At 37.2% G+C, this 20,746-nt stretch overlaps 1 protein-coding gene across 1 annotated transcript in view; it reads left to right on the forward strand.

Annotated features, from left to right (window-relative positions):
• Positions 1 to 2,551: 2,551 nt before the first annotated feature.
• The window catches only part of LOC135207961 (uncharacterized), a 120,864-nt gene continuing 102,669 nt past the window's right edge, over positions 2,552 to 20,746 (forward strand). The window contains 1 exon segment of the mRNA XM_064239987.1: positions 2,552 to 2,597. The gene's annotated coding sequence lies outside the window, so the exon portion shown is untranslated.

Raw genomic sequence — 20,746 nt, forward strand, 5'->3', positions numbered from 1 at the left:
ATACTTGTCACTTAAGACTATTACTGCTTGTAAAGCTTACTTGGCTTTGCGTGTACAAATTTAGAAATGTAATAACCAACGTTGTTATATGTACTATTCTTGCCAGCATATCGGGATACGTACAATTTATAAAACTGATAACACATAATATCGCTACTCAACTGAATCGAATAAGGGTAGCTACATGAGGCTTGTAAGCTTAACCTCCTCAAAATGAAATGCGTACTACTAGTAATAAAAAAATAAATAAATATATATATATATATATATATATATATATAAATATATCTATATATATATATATATATATATATATATATATATATATATATATATATACATGCATGCATGCGTGTATACCTCTCAAAACTAAAATGAGAGAAAAAAACGTTGATTTCTAAAATCAACCTGAAAAAAAATAAACCATTTTCCACTTTTATCAAAACAGAACTAATCTCCGTAAGTACCCAGTAAGTTCGAACTTGGTTGCAAAGCCGAGCCTAATCGAGTTATATTGGTGCATGAATGATATATTCCGTCTGATGGCTCGGCCGTCCGTCGACGTTCATTATGAGGGTAAACAATAGCGGGTCTTGTCAATACATCGAAGGATGAAGTGGAAAGCAGGAGAAGAGGAAGCAGGCTAGAAGGAAGACTGACAAGCAGAAGAAGGAAGAGGAGGAGAGGGAGAGGGAGAGGGAGAAAAGAAGGAGCAGGTGGATGTGAAAGGAAGGAGAGAGAGAGAGAGAGAGAGAGAGAAGTAAGATAAATTGACCTGAAATGAATAAGTAAAAGGCAGGATAAGAGAGAGAGAGAGAGTACTAAATCAAGACACGATGAAGATTACCAACATAACAAAAGGCAAGTTTTTTATCTTACAAAAAAAACATAAGAGACATCGAAATCGATACTAAAAGTTTATTACTAAGCAATTGGAAAAGAATCCGAGAGAAAAAGAAAACCCAAACACTTTTTTAAAGATAATACAAGCCATAAGAAATATCTCTCATGACATTCTGGTCACAGGATGCGTTAGTTGATTTTCATACACTAATTTACCTGACAAACGTGAAAACACTGTAACCCGTGAAGTAAACAGAGCTTCGGAACACATTAGAGAATTCTTACAGCCACCCGATGAATGAATGATCTCAAGTTACCGGCTTCCAATTAATAAATCTGACCGACAGACAGACAGACAGACAGACAAAGAATGGTGTTTCAAATACGCGTATTCACTGAAATATTCAGGGATTACGCGTAATCCCTAAGTACGTGTTCTTACTGTAACTCATATTTATATATATGTAACATGGGGGAGGAACCCCCAGTATTCATAAGGTAAGCGTGGACACGAAACGGAAGGCAGACCCCATTACTCCATTACACACACACCCTATCTCTCTCTCTCTCTCTAGCACCGACAATCTCTCTCTCTCTCTCTCTCTCTCTCTCCAAGGAATCTCTCCATTCTAACAGGTAATGAAAATGAGAGTTGCATCATAACATTAGCATTTATTAACAAGAATAAATAAATCAATTAACCAAGTAATCCGGTCTTACAGACTAACTCAAAAACAGTACAATGTCAAGTCACCAAAAAGTCCACACCCCTCCGGGAACTCTTTATCCCCCGGCATTTCCAGATCCGTCTGTTTCAAAGATACAGAACACATCCCGGTAAGTACACACACAAGTTTAAAGACAAAGTTAATAAAATGGAACATCTTACAAGATATCAAACAAGCCATCCCTTTGGCTAAAGCACTTGAAACACTTACCCGACAGCCGGACACTAAACACTATGTCACAAAAACTCCCCCCGGCGAATGCCACGGCATCTTTGCCTGTGACTCGAAGCCCTCTGTCAAAATCCCTCCCATAGGCTTGGGTATGAAACCTGTTTAACAGAAAGAGGCGCACACGCACATGCGAACACACAGTTCGCTAGCGCCTCGCGGTTCTAGCTGCATCCAGTTTCCCAAAGGCACTTTGAGAAGAGTTCATAAACTGTCGTACATTGACTTCCTGAACTAAGCACTTTTATCTCACGCCACCCCCAGAAACTCATTGATCAGCTACTCTCAGGTCGTCACCTCTGCACTGTTCTCCACATTCCATAGGTCACAGAGAACGCACGAACAATATATTATTAATCAAAATCCCTAGGCCTTACATATTATATATATATATATATATATATATATATATAATATTATATATATATATATATATATATATATATATATATGATATATATGTGTGTGTGTGTGTGTGTGTGTGTGTGTGTGTGTGTGGAGTCCATAAAACACCAAAGCTATACATATACACACACAACTTATTACATATACTTATATACACATTATATATATATATATATATATAGACAGATCGATAGATATACACACACAAAAACCGTCGCAGCAACCCACTACAATCCACTAGGTATCAGGTTACAAAAATTCCACAGCTTAATAAAATTGCAAAATAATAATTAAACACTGATAAAAGAAATGAAAATATATCGTCTTTAACTATTTTCATTTCTCTATTCCAGATCTTGCGACGTTGATGGGCACCTCGGAATATCCCAAAAAGTATGTATGACATAACTGCGTATTACGTATAACTGAAATATAAATTTTTGTATGTATGCAAGTATACTTTTAGGAGCTTTTTACATGGGTAGCGGAATAAATTATTATATATATATATATATATATATATATATATAATTATATTATATATATTATATATGCATCCTATATATATATATAAAGTATATATTATATATATATATATATATATATATATATATAGATATATATTATATATATATATATATATATATAGTATAGTATATATTAATATTAAATTAGTTCGTGAAAAGTACTGATTATTTTAGACATACAGGTACGAATAACGCGTTTAATTAACAGTTGAACATAAAAGTACTATTAAAGTGATGAAAGTTCTAGTATGAAGGGTATTAGTGTCGTCTTTAAAGATCCAGTTATGATGGGTTTCCTCTCGAATATCAGTTATAGACAAATCTGTACCGTGCGCGAACCTCGGCCAGAATCCATTCATGCTGTATCCGCTTATCGCACAACTTTGCACGTTCATGAAATGTTCCTTCTCAAACTCTTATCTATAAAGATATTGAACGGTGATCAAGATAATATATTCTAGTCTCAGATTCATTCCTTAAACAGGGCAAGACATTCACTAGTTTGCATGTACTATTGTAGATTCACATCAACCGTGCATGTGATGTCTAGTCCAGTCCCTTACGACGCTCCTGATTGGCTGTTGATAATCCAATCACAGGGCAGGAAACTCTCAGTCTCTCGAGAGAGTTCACATGGGCAGGATCGAAGTTCACCTCCCCTGAGAAGTGCATCTTTCAAAAGTATCCCCCAGGAGAGATGGAACATCCGTCCTGCCTATGTGAACTCTCGAGAGACTGAGAGCTTCCAGCCGTGTGATTGGCTTATCAACAGCCAATCAGGAGCGTCGTAATGGACTGGCCTAGACATCACATGCATAGTTGATGTGAATCTACCATAACACACGGTGTACTTCTATTTAAAACTCATCTGCTGCACTGCATCTCCCAGGCACACTCCTCACTGTCTCTCTGTCAATTACATCATAAGCGTTTTCGAGATCTATGTATATCGAGTAAGCAGCAGAGCATTCTCCTTTTATCTATAACCTCATATAACATTAAGTTATTCATTAAAAGTCTTGACTGTCATAACCTTGACTGCGTGAACTACATTGTTCTTCCCTGACAGCGCTCTTGCAGTTTGTCTCAGTGCCTCAACCAGAATCCGTACATGATTTCGTATACAATAAACTTCAATCAAAACTATATAAGAAGCTTAATTACCAAGTTTAATCTCAACATGACAATATTTCATTTTTGGACTTCCTTCATTCTATCGCTGCTATGAAGAGTAAACTTAAGAGTGCTTTGAACTCCGTGGCATACTTGTCTTAGTATTCGGCAGCATTATATATATATATATATATATATATAATATATATATATATATATATATATATATATATATATATATATATATATATATTATATTCTTTTGCTACATGTTACCTGTTTGCGTTGCATTTTCACCATTATCTGAAATGTTGTGGATTTGGTTGGGAGTTGATTACAGACAACGCCTATTTTTTTGCAAACGGGGGTCCGCTGGAAGGGGTTTTTGGCGGGGGGGGGGTCCAACCTTGATTCTACAGTTAAAAAGGATAAATTTAGCGTCATTACCGGATTACTTTTCACTCAAATCACTCTCTACAGGAAAAACCAGCTCATTATTGTCATCATCACTATTATTCTATATTTATAATTTCTCTAGTTTTGCTTTGTTTGTTTGTATGGTTTTTTTACGTCGCATGGAACCAGTGGTTATTCAGCAACGGGACCAACGGCTTTATGTGACTTCCGAACCACGTCGAGATTGAACTTCTATCACTAGAAATACACATATCTAACCCCTCAGTGGAACGCCCGAGAATCGAGCTCGCAGTCATCGAGGTAGCAGGAGGCCAAGTCCATACCGATCACGCCTCTGAGGCTCTAAGCATTGTAAATATTTCTAGAGACGAATTTCATGTTGCTCTCTCAAGCTATACTTCGACGGCATCCTTAACTCTTACCCTTTAGATATTTGATTTTCTTTCCCCCCCCCCCCCCCTCCCCCCCCCCACACCTTCGAAAATCGATAAGGAGCCCATGCGGCCGTTAACAGCTGGGCTAACACAATTTGTACCTTTCAAAAATATGTAGACCTCAGCAACATCTGGCAAATCTACTTTCCTTTAGAGATGGAACGGCTGGAGTCAATGGTACTCGAGTTTTGAGATTGTGTGTCCATTTTAATATATAATATATATATATATTATATATATATATATAATATATACACACACACACACTATATATATATATATATATAATACATTTGAAAGAATAATGAAAAAAAAAATACATGATTCCATTTCAGCAAGCCAATAAACAAAGGTATGACACGTGCCACTTGATTAAACCAACTAGCCTACATCGATATTCCACTGTAAACGCATGAAATATGGGTATCAATTTAATATACCTCAGTATTGTGTCACAATGCAACTCCCTTGATTATACCCATCAATTGGTGTCATATGATGAACAGGGAATTGTATTCTTATTTCTATTTTATATTTTCATTACCAAATGGGTAATCATTTTTCAGGTTGCTATTCGTTTTTTTAGCGGAAAAAATTCTTTGCTAAAATACTGAAATGACATTTAACTATTTACATATGAAGACAAATTAGGCTACAATTTGTTCTTAACATGAAACAGTTTTAGTTAATACACACAGGTTCATTGGCAGTACATATAGATCTCACAACAAATGATGCCCCAGTACCGTACGTGCAATTTCGCCTATCAGTTATATAGCATACAAATACTACATTCAGATATCTCAATATGGAAATATATCGAGCCAAAACATTCAACAATGAAAATGAACTTTAGCACAAAATTTCAATTTAGCCCTAGTAATGTATTCCTTGACATAGTGGCGACATCATATGAACCCGAAAAGTAACAGCATTACAAAGCCCTGTATCAGCTGATGAGGTAATACCGAATTACGTTAAAGAAAAAAAATAAAAAAAAAAAAAAAAATTAAAAAAAAAAAAAAAAAAAAAAAAAAAAAAAAAAGTTGTTGCAGCGAGGCTGCGTTGGTAAGGGACTTGTTTCCGTGTTCAATAGCCTGTGGCATGGCATTTTAATTAAAAGTAGATCCATTCTGATTTGGATTTTAGTCTGTGAGAGCTGTGTGCTTTTTTTTTTTCTTTTTTTTTTAAGCCCTTGGGAACAATTGGGAGCGCCATCAGCCAACTGTGTACTTGCTCTATTTCCATTTAAAATATCCGGCGAATTAATTTTTTTTTTTTTCGATTCGAGTCGGCGAAACATATTCACTAATAACCAACAGGTTTATACGCTCCATCTCCACCCACACGCCAACCCCCCCCCCCCCCCCCCCCCCCACCCACACCTATCCCTCCAATATCTCTCCACTCTCTCTCTCTCTCTCTCTCTCTCTCTCTCTTCTCTAGCGTACTATACTGTACTAACTCTCTCTCTCTCTCTCTCTCTCTCCTCTCTCTCTCTCTCTCTCTCTCTCTCTCTCAGCGTACTATACTGTACTAACTTTGATATAATATAATGAAATATATGTATCTATTTCTCATGATTTTGATGTATTTTTTTAAATACTTTTCCAGTGTAAATTTAACATTTGCAATTAGATGTCTTTTCTAGCACGACTATAATTTAACGAAATCTCTCTCTCTCTCTCTCTCTCTCTCTCTCTCTCTCTCTCTCTCTCTTCGTTTTAATGATTTTTTCAAATAATTTCCAAAGTGTAAATTTAAGTTTATGTATTCGGTAACTTTTCTATCGCAGTTACATCCTCTTAGCATCATATTCATATTTCCTGCAATTCAGCACTGTACATAATATGTATGCTTTCAAAACGTTTCCCTGTGTGCTGCGGTGGTGGTGGTGGTGGTGGTGGTGGCGGCGGCGGGGGATGGGGCGGGGGCCATCTTCATTTTTCGGCAAGAATTCTTTGGAATGAGGTGCTACTCGATTCATTCCTTGAAACGGCGTCTACCCAAAAACCACGGAGGGTTTCGATACCACGAGAATCCACCCACCAGCTTTCCTTATCTTCCTCTCGTTCGAGGCCGAACGTATACCCTTCCTTTCTCCGGGCTCGTTATCTCCCTCAGCCCGGTCCAAAGTTACGGGAATCTTAGTTTTCAGAGGCTATCAAGAGACCAACCCCGATCTCCGTCTGCTAAATCACTTCCGTCATCTTGGCGCGAAGGGACCGAAGGGAACCGAAGGGAACCTCTTACGAGCTCTCACCTTCTTCTGTGTGATAAGACGTGTGGATTACAAATGATGAAAGTCTTATTGGTTGTGTCATCGTTAAAGGGTTGATTGGGTGTTTCAAAAGAGAGGTGTTATACATATACCTTGTTTTCGCTCGGTTGTCAAACCGTGTCAAACCAAAATGGCATAGAAAATGTGACTGAGAGAAAACGATGAAAAAATCATTAGAATTTATCATACCAAAGGCTGACCTTGCAGATACTAAAGGATGGCAATTTTAGCATTTTATGAACGTGTGTGCAATTGGATAGTGAAATAAAAGAAAACGAACGAAAAACCAGTGTAAATAAAAAAAAATGGAAAATGAAACGAAAGCGAAACGAAATTCGTTAATTTTTTTTAACAAAAGTTAAATGAAACGATAAAATAAATGTAAATCAAAGTAGATTACAAGCTGCTAACAAAACGTTGAAACTTTGAGTCTGTAAAGGCTTGGGATGGGGAAGTTTTCTGCACAAATATGTATACATGGTTCAACGGCTAAAGTATAAATGAAGAAGCGAGTAACATCTTGTTAGGAGAAAGGCCTTAATCTAGATAACATTCATAAATACACACACACACACACACACACACATCTATATATATATATATATATATATATATATATATATATATATATATATATATATATACATATATATATATATACATATATATATAATATACATATATATATATATATATATACTATATATATCTACACATATACATATATATACGTATATATATATATATATATATATATTATATATATATAATATATGTATATATATATCATATAATAACTGTACATATGTATATGTATATATATACATATATATATAAATACATACACACAAATGTATATGTGCAGGATGATGATGATGATGTATGATGATGATTGATAGATATATATATATATATATATATATATATATATATATATATATATATATAGATAGAGAGAGAGAGAGAGAGAGAGAGAGAGATGGACTGTTTACATAACATACACATCCACACAACCTAAAGAAAAGGCAGCCCATCGCGTTATCCTCCCCCAAACACTTATATAAATATATACATATATAAGGGAGATACGTTACCTCCATATCTCCTCGTATTTCTCAAATGAGTTTTCAATAATGGCGGAGACATCATCCTCGCCAAAGGAATTTTTTTTTTTTTTTTTTTTGGGGGGGTGGTTTTTATTACGAGGACCTCCCTCTCGAATGACTCCAGACACCGGCTTCTCAAATGACTTATTTACATAATATTTGGTCGGGGTTCCCGCAATATTTTCCGCGCATCTCGGCACGATGCGTTTTTTTTTTTTGTTTTTTGCCCCCGGCAAAAACCTCTATGATAACATAAGCCAGTTTTGTAATAAGGCTCTTTCTTGAAAAGTCAGTCCTTCAGCCTGCAAATGGAAGGTGTATTATATTTCGCTTTGATGAATAAGTAATACGTATGATAGGAAGGTCTCAAGAATTAATCATGATTTGTGTGTGTGTGTGTGTGTGTGTATTAATAAAAAGGAATATTTCTAGACAGCCATGGAAAAGTAATGTCTACTAAGTATCATTTCCACTGATAATCAACTTTCTATGACTACAAATCTGACAGAAAGTTAATGAAACCACTGTTTTGCGAACCAGTTATCTCCATACGTCCCGCAGTCGATGTAAACTCAATGTCATGTTTTAAACAACAAAATGCTACCCTTATGAAACACCAAAGCTTTCTGATTTACAATAATAACACCACACATCAGCCCCTTTCACGCAAAATATGAGACTTTTTCCAGAATAAAATTTTCCTCTAAACACAATTTCCATAAGGACTGAGTATAATGATGTCACCTAAAAAAAAAAAAAAAAAAAAAAAAAAAAAAAAAAAAATCGTAACCCTACCTAGACCCTCCTTAAGCTCACTTTATAGAAATAGAAAATTGTCATTCGTCTACCCTCCTACTTACTTACTTACTTACTTACTTACTTACTTACTTACCTACTTACTTACTTACTTACTTACTTACTTACTTACTTACTTACTTACTTACTTACTTACTTACTTACTTACTTACTTACTTACTTACTTACTTACTTACTTACTTACTTACTTACTTACTTACTTACTTTTTTATATTTTATTTAATTTACTTTATTAATTTATTCAATTATTTATTTTATTTATTTATTATTCAATTATTTATTTATTTATTTATTTATTTTTATTTATTTATTTTCGCTCTTACGTTACCTTTCCTGAAAACGTGCGAGATATATACGTACATGCTGCGAATACAATTGGTATTGAAATGCGATTACTTTGAGCGTGCTAAGCTAGCCCGTAAAAAAAAGGAAAAAAAATCCAGCTCACATGTTAATCTATCTCCATTGGACGAAACGACTTTCATGTCAAAGTTTCCTTATCTTTTATTTTTCTATTTATTTATTTATTTTTTCTAAACGATCCCCTTCTTTATCCCCCTGCAGCCTCGCACGTATTCTACTGGTCTCCTGACTTACGCTAGTTCTCGTAGCTATGAAGGAATTCCTTGACAGTACTTGAGGTGTGAAGAATCTGAATCTCAGATAATTCAACTTCTCCAAAAGCTTGTGGTAATGATTGAGGCTGAGCGCCTTCCCCTTACGACATTCATCTTTGGTATATTCTGATGATGTAGGAATGGAATGGAATATAGAATTTAAGAGGTCATCTCCCCTCTCTTTATCTCTTTCTCATTTACAAATTCCCTTCATGAACGGGGTTAAACATCAAGTCACACTTGTAAAAACCCGAGAATATTTGCCACAGCAAATCAATCATTCTCTCTCTCTCTCTCTCTCTCTCTCTCTCTCTCTCCTCTCTCTCTCTCAGATACGGAAATTGAGAGTAAAAAAGTTTGAAAGGTTTAACAGAAGGATATAACCTCTCAGTTGCACTATGAACCAATTAGTAGGAGACGGTGGATAGCAAGATGGAAGAGAGACTATGGACGGAGGTACAGTAAAATGAACGAAAAGGGTTGCAGCGAGCGGCCGAAGGAACGCTGCAAAGAACCTTAAGTAATGCCTACAGTGCACTGCGTGTGGTGCACTGACGGCACTAACCCCTACGGGGATTCTGACGATATATGGCACCGCATTCCATTATAACCGTTACATCATGGATTCTGTACCTATCAGTTAAGAGACCCCCATGTTGGGGAAGTTATACTGAAGTTGGTGATCTTCCAGCTGCTGGAATTTCTCACGAAGAATCATGATTAGGATCAGAATCAATCACCGGTATAATTTTCTGAAACTTGGAATCCCCATCATATTCTGTATAATAAAATGTAGCGAATTACAGGATTCAGTACCTCGGGCAGGTTTTTAACCTTGACGTCATCTAAAACTTTTCATTATTAAATTGATACAGTGATTCAACACGACTCAAAAATTCACATGAAGGTTTTTATTCCGATATTTAAAAATTAGCATTCAAAATTTAACAAAAGACTCAAAATGTCATCAAGTGAAGCTTTAGGTTTTAATTTCAATATTTAAAAATTAGCATCCAAAATTTAACAAAAGACTTAAAAAGTCACCAAGTGAAGGTTTTAGGTTTTTTATTTCAATATTTAAAAATTAGCATTCAAAATTTAACAAAAGACTCAAAAAGTCACCAAGTGAAGGTTTTAGGTTTTTATTAGATTAGATTAGATTATAACATTTTTGGCACATAGCCAAGCGCCGGAGCCGAGGGGCCATTCAGCGCATATATATCTTAATAAAAAAAGTCACTGTTCACACAAACAAACATACACACAACCGATCTAACATACAAATCATTCATTCATAAAAACCAAAAACACAAGAAACCTAAAACAATTAAAAGAAAACTACAATTCGTAAAAAAAGACCAATATTTTTTAAAAATGTCATAATTTGCTCTGCCCGAGCACCTTCACCTAAAATATCGGCAAGAGACTTATTTGCCAGCAACAAGCTCTACGTTTGGTTTTCAAAATGAGGGCACTCCAACCAAAATATGCACCACAGTCAAATCCACATGACAGGTTGGAACAGCGAGGAACCTGCCTATCTGCTCCACTCGTCATTAGATACCCGTGATATATTTAGTGTGGCCAATACGCAATCTAGCTAAAAACTATCTCAGACCTTCTATCCATCCGGCTATGAGGCCAAGGATGAACAGAAGGCCTAATCGAATTTCAATTTAAGATTATTATCTAAAGTAGACCAGTGGGCCTGCCACTGGTCTCTACAATAAAATCGAATGGTACTTTTAAAATCAGATACAGGGACGCCCCAATGTTGGAAATGTGCCTAAGCCTAGTTGCAGCCTTAGCAGCAGCGTCGGCTCGCTCATTCCCAACAATTCCAACATGGGACGGAGCCCCAACAAAACCTAACAGAAAAACCTCTTCTATTAATTAAAAGATAAAACCAATCTTGTACTTCGTTGCACTAAAGGGTTTGCAAGAGACTAGGCTTTTAGAGAGAATAAAAACACTTAAAGAGTCGGTAAAAATGGTAAAAACCTTGTTAGTATAAGAAACCTATAAAAAATATACTTAAGAGCAGTCAAAACTGCCAGCAGTTCAGCTGTAAAAAACAGAGGAATTAGATGGAAGCTTCTTTTTTAATAATATTATCACTAGTCACTACAGAGCAAACCAACACCATCAGAACCCTTCGAACCATCAGTATATATATGTTGAGAATCAACCATGTTCAAAACGCATGGTCCAAAAAACTTGCCCTCAACTGATCACCAGAGCTGATACTCCTGCTGTCCCTAATTGGGCATTTTCTTTCTAAGAGTGGCCTATTCCAAGGAGGAAATTTTGAGGGCGAAATTTCAGCTACTGCAGGGGGTAGTAATCCCACCTCCCTGGCAGAGCTTGCTAGTCGAACTTCAAGCGGCTTTGGCAGTCTAGGTCTATTTGGGGCTCTATCAGTTTGGTTCTCTAACATACTTATAATTAGGGTTCAGCTTTGATGCAAGTTACCTCTTGATATGACTCTCAGCCTAATTCCTCTCCCTACGGATAAATGTGGGGGAAAACCTGACTCAACATATAGGCTTTCTACTGGAGAAGTTCTATAGGCTCCCGTACAAATACGTAAAGCCAAATTATGGACAACATCTAATTTCTGCAGTGTTGTCTTGCATGCACAATCATAATTTGACAACCATAATCAATTTTGCTTAGGCATAAAATCTGGTACATCCTCAAAAGGGTGATTCGATCTGCCCCCCAATTAAAATTAGAAACAACTTTAGAATATTAAGACGAAGCTTCACGTTACATACAACTTCATTAAACATGTTGAGTAAAAGTTAATTTCTTATCAAAATTGTACACCTAGATACTTAATGCTATCTTCATAAGGTAAAATCGAATCATTTAAAAACAGCGTAGGATCTCTTCCACTCTTCTTAATCGGCAAAATCGTATAGCTTTGGTTTTTTCTGGTGAAAATTTGAAACCTTTAGCACTGGCCATAATGTTGAAGCATTAATAGCAGTCTGGATCTTTTGAACAAGCTTCGACAGCTGTAGACTTGCTACAGATTATTGCATAATCATCAGCAAAGGCCAGACCATGCACCCCGACAGGCAACTTGTTCTAGTAGGCCGTTGACAGCTACATTAAAGAGTGTTGACTAAGGACGCTTCCCTGAGGTAACCCTTCTTCTTGAGGGTAAGCAGAGGAAATGTAAGAGCCCACTCTTACTTTCAGGTAACGTTTCTGACAAAAAATCTTTCAGACAATAGAATAATTACCCACAACACCCCACTCTACAAGTTGCAAAAGGATACCCCCTCGCCAGGTAGTGTCGTAGGCTTTTTTCTAAGTCAAAAAACACTGCAACAGTCTGGTTTTGCACCGCAAAAAGCATTCTGTATCTCCCGAGTAAGGAACATCAAAGGTCAGAAGTACTTCTATTTTCCTAAAGCCAAACTGCCGATTAGATAAAAGATTCTTTGAATCCAAATACCACACAAGTCGAGCATTGACCATCCTCTCATAATCTTGCTAACACAACTGGTTTAGAGCAATTGGCCTATAGCTTTTAGGAAGGAAGGAATCTTTAAAAGGTTTAAAACAGGCACAATAATCGATATCTTCCAAGACACTGGTGAAGTTCCTGAAAGATAAAACTGTTTAAAATGTCTAAAAGAAATTGTTTTGTACTTCTAGGCAAATTAAAAATCATTGAGTACAGTATATCATCTTCCCCAGGAGATGTTGGGGAAGATAACGAGATTGCTTGATCTAATTCTTTCATGGTGAAAGGAAGATTATATGACTCTGAATTTGAACTAACAGCAGGAACAACCGTGGTACCGTCCCTAATATTCCGAATGTAGTAGAGTAATGTAGGGCACTAGATATATTAGAGAAATGCCTACCAAAGGTTTCTGCAACTTCTCCAGAATCAGATATGAGTAAGCCATCAATTTTCAATATAGGCAAGGGAGGTGGAGAAAAATTTCCCTTGCAGCTTTTCGATTCTGTTCCAGACTAATGACATAGGGGAATCATATTTCAACTCGCTAATATATCTGATAAAACGATTCCCTCTTTGCCTGCTTAAATGTTTTTTTTTTTCTTTTGCTTAGCAAGAGCTCTTTTATAGATAATTTTATTGACCAAGCAAGGATATCTACGATATCTCTTGTAACAAGTTCTTGTTATCTTTCGGCTCAAGGCAGGCATGAATCGCTCCCCCACCAAGGTACTAGAGGACGACGAGGTTTACCAGAAGTTCGAGGAATAGACAGCATGGCACACACAGCAATATAACTGATTAAATACTCATAAGCAGATGTTGGGCTCTGAAAATCAGTTATCTCTTTATCAACTTCAGTAGATGAATAATCCCCAGTCAGCCTCCCCTACTTTCCATTTTGGTAAACATGGAGATGGAATATTTTCATATACTTTAAGTGAATGGGCAATGATCACTGCCATGATCATTCTGGTCTACTACCCACTGATAATCTAAACCTCAAAGACGAAGAGCAGATAGTGAGGTCAATGGCTGAATCAGTATTATGAAAAAACATCATGTCTTTTGTAGGGGAACCATCATTCATTAAAGTGAGTCATTTAAGTCAAGCAGCTGTTCTATTATTAAACCCCACCGGTCGCAGTTTTGGCTCTCCCCAGAGAGTGTGTTTGCTTAGGAAAATTAAAATCTCAGAATGAAGGGTTTAGGAAGCTGGTCTATCAGTGTCTGAAGATCGTTTAATTCTAGCTGACGAGGATTTCCCTGCGCATCTGCAATCTACTTTCTAATGATGGATCAAGGTAGAGAGAACAAATTGTGATCCATTTAACAATTAAAAATTTGGACTGCACAAGCCTGCAACACAGTGTTTCAATTGAACAACCCTGTGATTAACAGACTTGCGGACTATGATGCCTGTGCCTCCCTGAGCACGTACACCTATCAGGGGTGGAGACCTGTGAAATGAATAATTAAAACCCACATTGGGTGTGTGCTGCTCCCAACTTTGTCTCTTGTAGACACATCGCAGATAAATCATGTTCCCTAAACAGAACCCGAACTTGCTCTCTATTTGGTATAAATCCACGGATGTTCCATTGCATGACGCGCCATTATTTAGAGGAAGGGATCTTAAAATTCCCCTACTAATTTAGGAATCTGTGTCCTGGTGAGAGAGATCTTATCAGTTTTACCAGTACTATTTGACCTAGATCTAGGTGTTACAGATCTTTTAGAAGATGGGCTTTCACTTGCCCTTTCAGTTTTACTTTGTTCTTTCTACGATTGTTGAGTGATCGTGAATGAGGCGAAGAGGGAGAAAAGGGCCCTCTTCTGACGAATAAAGAGGGCCTCTATCTCCTCACCGTCATCTCCACGGTGCACTGTAATGTCAAGATCAGGTGAGGGCTCAATGTCAGGCAATGTCCCTGACAGAGAAAAGTCGTCAACAAAATTGAGACTGGCTTGAACCCTTGAAACAACAGGGTCCCCTGGCTTGGACCAGTGTCTCTACAACATGAGGAGCCCCGCCAGAGGGGCCATGAGAAGCCCCACTAGGGGGGCCGTGGGGAGCCCCACCAGAGGGGGCGTGGGAAACCCCACCAGGGGGGGGGGGGCATGGGGAACCCCACCAAGGGGGGCACGGGGAGCCCCAACAGGGGGGGGGGGCACGGGGAGCCCCACCAGAGAGGCATGGGAAAGGCCCCATTAGGGGACCCCCGCCCCCGGGGACCCCCCCGGGGCACCACCTGAAGGGGCACCAGAAGTAGCAATATCCAGCTGTTGTGCCTTCAAGGCATGAATAAGTTTTCCTTCCCAATAGCTTCTTGGCCTGTCCCCACACTGATGTGTTCAGCGATAGATTTAAGTAAGCCTCCTGTTCTTTTTTAAATTCACTGCATTTCTTATCTCGGGCTCGATGTTCACCCTTACAGTTCACACAAATTACCGGTTGCAGAACATTCCTCGTGCTCAGGCTTGCCACACGATTCACAAAGTTTATTTCTGGTGCAAACATTTTGAGGAGTGTCCAAAGCCAAAACATTTAAAACACTGGAGCACTCTCGGTCTATAAGGACGAATTTCATAATTTCATTGTCAAGAACAATTTCAGATGGCAAAAAAGGACTTACAAATGTTAAAATAATCATAGACGAGCGGGGCACCTGAAAACCTTCCAAACCACGTCTGGACACATCTCCAAAATTTCCTCTTCGTCCATTTCATGTAAATCTTCATTGAAGATGACACCCTTTGCGTAACTAAAATTATAGTGAGGTTTTACTCTTTTATCATACCTTTGGGATCAAGCTTTAAATTTAGGAGCATTACTGATTGAACATTGGTCTTGGCATGAACTAAAAAACTACTACGCCCAAAGCGAGTTACTTCTGGGCTCCCAACATTTGCCGATCTTCTGGCTTACCACCTTTTCACCTTGAAGAGGTTGCCTCTCTCACCATGTGTTTTTGAAATAATCAACCACTTAGCTGGGGGTCTGGTGATCTGGGGGGGTTTTTACCTTATTTTATTCTAATCTTTTAGTTTCAGTTGGTGGTCCTATATCTCAAGATACCTAGGGACCTCTTCTGCCTCTACAAGTCCCCAACACTCATAGAGTCTGACCCTAAAAACTCTCTGTAGGCTTCTGTGAGCTTCCGATTCATTGTTGAAAAAAATAAATCCAAAAATTCAAAACAACCGTAATTTTTTTTTTCCAAGTCTATTCCGTAATTCTTTTTACGTTCCCAAATTTACAAAATTCATTGAATAAGGTTTCATAATTCCCAGTCTAAAGGGACTGGTTTTACATACAAAATGTTTGTAACAAGGGACCTCATTAGAAAAAAAAAAGGCTCCAAAGTCACAATGGAAAAAAGAATTACCAAAATTTTTTTTCCTTGTCCTTATCCTTGCCCAAGTCGTCAACAGAAAGGTTTTAGTGTGTCCATAAGACGTAAAGAAATTGATGATTCGTCCAGGTAGTCCCCCACCCACCATGGAGCCACAATTAGAGGACAGTGGGTTTATCCCATACAGGGCTGCCCCCCCTAGGGGTACCACCCGATATACCCCACCCTCAGTGCTTAAGGCGTCATGATGTTCCGTCGAATCAGACCCAGCACTAAAGAGCGGGGTTTGACATCTAACTTTTTTCCCCCTCGCTCGACCACCTTAGGTACTCGAGTTCTACCGGAATGAGGTTGGGTGGGCATGCCAACGTCCTCACCCTCCCCATCAAATCCAATGAACAAGTCCAAATCATGTCCAAAACCAATCCAAAGTCATCAAAACAAAAACCAAAAAAAACCGTGCCCTTATAGAGGGAGGGAAGCAGAAGGAAGAAAAAGTTTAGTAGGTAAAAAAGGAAAAGGGCTGACTTTTATTTAGTTGGATCAAAACAGCTGGGCCACCAAGGCCCGCGAGAAAGTAGTTTCCCACCAGGCAAACCAGGGCCCAGCTGCTGAAACCCTAAGCCCCCCATCCTCGGCAAGGCTTCAGCATCTGGGGGGGTTTAGGTTTTTTTTATTTTCAATATTTAAAAATTAGCATTCAAAATTTAACAAAAGACTCAAAAAGTCACCAAGTGAAGGTTTTAGGTTTTAATTTCAATATTCAAAAGTTAACATTAAAAATTCAAAATCTAACATTTAAACTTAAAAGTGAACTGGAAAACTTCAATGTCAAGCTGTACTGATTACACAATACAAAAAAATTTAAAATCTCAAATAGATTTCCTAACTTGAAATGGACTGGGATTTCCTAAAGGAAATGAACGAGAATGTAACAGATCACAACTCACCAGATTATCCTGACAAGTGAAAGGGAAAGTTCTGACGATTCGCAGTTGTTGTTATTACAATATTCCCGTTGGCAAAATGAATTTCCCAGCATGAATGACTCGACCATGTTTTCTTTCAGTTGGCTTGAATGATTACTGAATGCAGTAAGCTGATCCATTCGGGCCACGATTATTCTTGGAGTTTGTTTATCCAATAATTTATTCTTGGAGTTTGTTTATTCAATAATTTTCTCATTAAGATTAATAAATTGTGTTACGGGTGCTTATATAATGACCACCTCCAAACTATATTGGTCTAATCATAACATACAAGCATCTAAGTTCCTTTTTTGAAATCTCTCTCTCTCTCTCTCTCTCTCTCTCTCTCTCTCTCTCGTTACGGATGTTTATCTAATTTCCATTTCAAACAAAAGCATTCGAACCATAACATATACATCTAAGTCGTGTTATAAACATTCTCTCTCTCTCTCTCTCTCTCTCTCTCTCTCTCTCTCTCTCTCTCTCTCTCTCTCTCTCTCTACACGGCGATTTATCTAACGTCCACTTCAAACTAAAATATTCGAACCTTAACATAAATGCATCTAAGTCTGTTTATGGGCACTCTCTCTCTCTCTCTCTCTCTCTCTCTCTCTCTCTCTCTCCCCCATACCAAGGCAGTAAGACAAGCCGAAAGAGGGGGGTGGGGGTCATCAAAAACCCATTCAACACAGGATTCGAGCATTCGAGATACTGTACGTTGAGAACGCCATTACACATACCAAGTTTAATAACCTGGAAATGGCTGCGGTATGAAAGGGACTTCAGGTATTTATTCCTACACACACATAGAGATCAGACAGTCCTATGAAATGTTACACAAGCACATGTACTCAAGGAAAAGAATTTAGTGATAAAGTCTTTGTTGAGGTCGGAAATTTTGGTGAGTCCAGATGAAGGAAAAATACTGAAGATAAGTTGAAGGAAATCATGATAGTGAACGAAAGCGTAACAGCGAATATATATATATATATATATATATATATATATATATATATATATATATATATATATATATATATAACGTGTATCGGATATATAAAACAGGATTTGCGGACGCGGATATCTCTTTTTTTAAATTGCGGATGCGGATATCAGTTACTTAAATATGCGGACGCTGATATTTAATGACCATAACCACAAGGATGCGGATATTTTGTAAATCTTAATCATTTAGATATATTTAATTGTAAAGGACGACTTTCAGCCACATAATAATTCAATATTATGTTTCCAGGATGCAGGATAAGGGTAACAAAATTCAAAGAGAGAGAGAGAGAGAGAGAGAGAGAGAGAGAGAATTTTCCTAAAAATCGTAATACTCTGCCTCTATGATTACAACTGCTGTAAATGACATAGAATTACTAAAACAAATATGCTATAACAGAGTACTTAAAAAGCATATACTTTATGAAGTGTGTAGTTTGCGTATCATGTATTCTGTATAATAAAACGAAAAAAGCCAAATTTAGCAAAAAAAAAAAAAAAAAAAAAAAAAAAAAAAAAAAAAAAAAAAAAAAAAATTTAAAAAAAAAAAAAAAAAAAAAAAAATTTTAAACTACATTTAGATACACTGTATGAGCAGGAGCTATTGAACTAGAGGGTGATATCAGCATATCCGCATTCACAAGCTGCGGATGCGGATGTTGCTTGCAATGCTGATGCGGATGTGCATGTTAATATATTGTCAATGTAGATGCGATTTATAACATATGCGGATCCAGATACCCGATACATTTCTAATATATATATATATATATATATATATATATATATATATATATATATATATATATATATATATGAAAATTTATCACATACACGATATAGTAAATATATAAAATATATATATAAATTAACATTTACAATGTGTAAATGAATAATGTTATCCGACAATTAAATGAATCTAAGGAATACTGAGGTCCGCTAGGTAAAAGTATAATATGACCATGAAAAGAGGATAATTACCCTTCATTTGTAATTATTAGGTATATATATATATATATATATATATATATATATATATATATATATATAGCATACTGAACATATGAGGGAACTGAGTTTAGAGTAGTAAATAATAAGGCATGACAAGCTGCTAAATCTAGTTAGCATCATCTTTCGTCTCACAAGAAACTGACTTAACTAAAAACATTAAATAATTAAAACTATTTTTTTTTTTTCTTAAATCTCATGGAAATAAGCCCCGAGTAAGCTCCATAAAGTGAGAAGATCCAATTAAAAACTTTCAGCGAAGAATCAGAAGGTAACACTTTTCTGACTTGCCGATGACAAACTTCGGCGAATCTGAACATTTCAATAAGGAAGCCTCCCTCCTCCTCCGTCCTCCTTCCCTCTCCTCCTCCTCCTCCTCCTCCTCCTCCTCCTCCTCCTCCTCCTACCTCCTCCTCCTCCTCCTCTCTGACGTGGACTCGGATCCGGTTTTTTTTTTCTGGGGGAGGGAGGGGGAGGGGGGGGGGGAGGGGGGGCGGATTACTCGCTGATCGGATTCATTAAACGTCGAATAAGAAACTGAATAACGTTCGGAACGTTAACTCATCTTCTGAACGGTTTCAAAATCCCAAGAACGAATTTTCGTTCACGGGATTTCTTCCCTGATTCTTGAATTCTTCGTTGCTATCTATACGACCTGGACTAAGGTCATTAGAAATAGAATATATAATTTAGGCCGAAGACCAGGCGCTGGGACCTATGAGATCATTCGGCGCTGAGAAGGAAAATGAGAGTGAGAGGGTTAAAAGGTGTACCAGGGAAAAAACCTAGCAATTGCAATATGAAACGTTGGAGATTAATATGAGTGTTGAAAGGTAGTCAGCAAAGTTATTTTTTTAGGAAGTAATGAAGGCAGAACCGGACCCAAATAAAAACGAGTAAAACTGTGCGCCTAAGTTTCTTCGGCGCTATCGAGTTTTCTGTACAGCGTTTAATGCAGTGTAAAGCTCTTAGCAAAGGTTCGTGAAACATTCAGCCCAAGCCCGGTGGTGTCTCATGTTGTTGTCTAACCTTTACCTTAAATAAAATAAATACTACTGTGGCTAGAAGGCTGCTATTTGCTATGTTTGATGATTGGAGGGTGGATGATCAACATACCAATTTGCAGCCCTCTAGCCTCGGTATTTTTCAGATCTAAGGGCGGACGGACATGCAAAACGCCATGCAAGCAGTTTTCTTTTTTAAAAAGAATGTTGAAAGGAAATCCAAAGAAAAACGCTTAAGTAATCTCGGGATGTTAAAACAGAAAAATATAAAACAATTATAATAGAAATCAACATACACAAAATTACCAAAAACTTCACCAGGATTTATTTATTTCTCTGAAAATGGCCAACCAAATAATTACCACCCAAATCTACGATAAATTAATATTCAAAGAAAACCATAAAAGTAATG

The sequence above is a fragment of the Macrobrachium nipponense genome, chromosome 34 (assembly GCF_015104395.2).
Source record: "Macrobrachium nipponense isolate FS-2020 chromosome 34, ASM1510439v2, whole genome shotgun sequence".
Lineage (NCBI taxonomy): Eukaryota > Metazoa > Arthropoda > Malacostraca > Decapoda > Palaemonidae > Macrobrachium > Macrobrachium nipponense.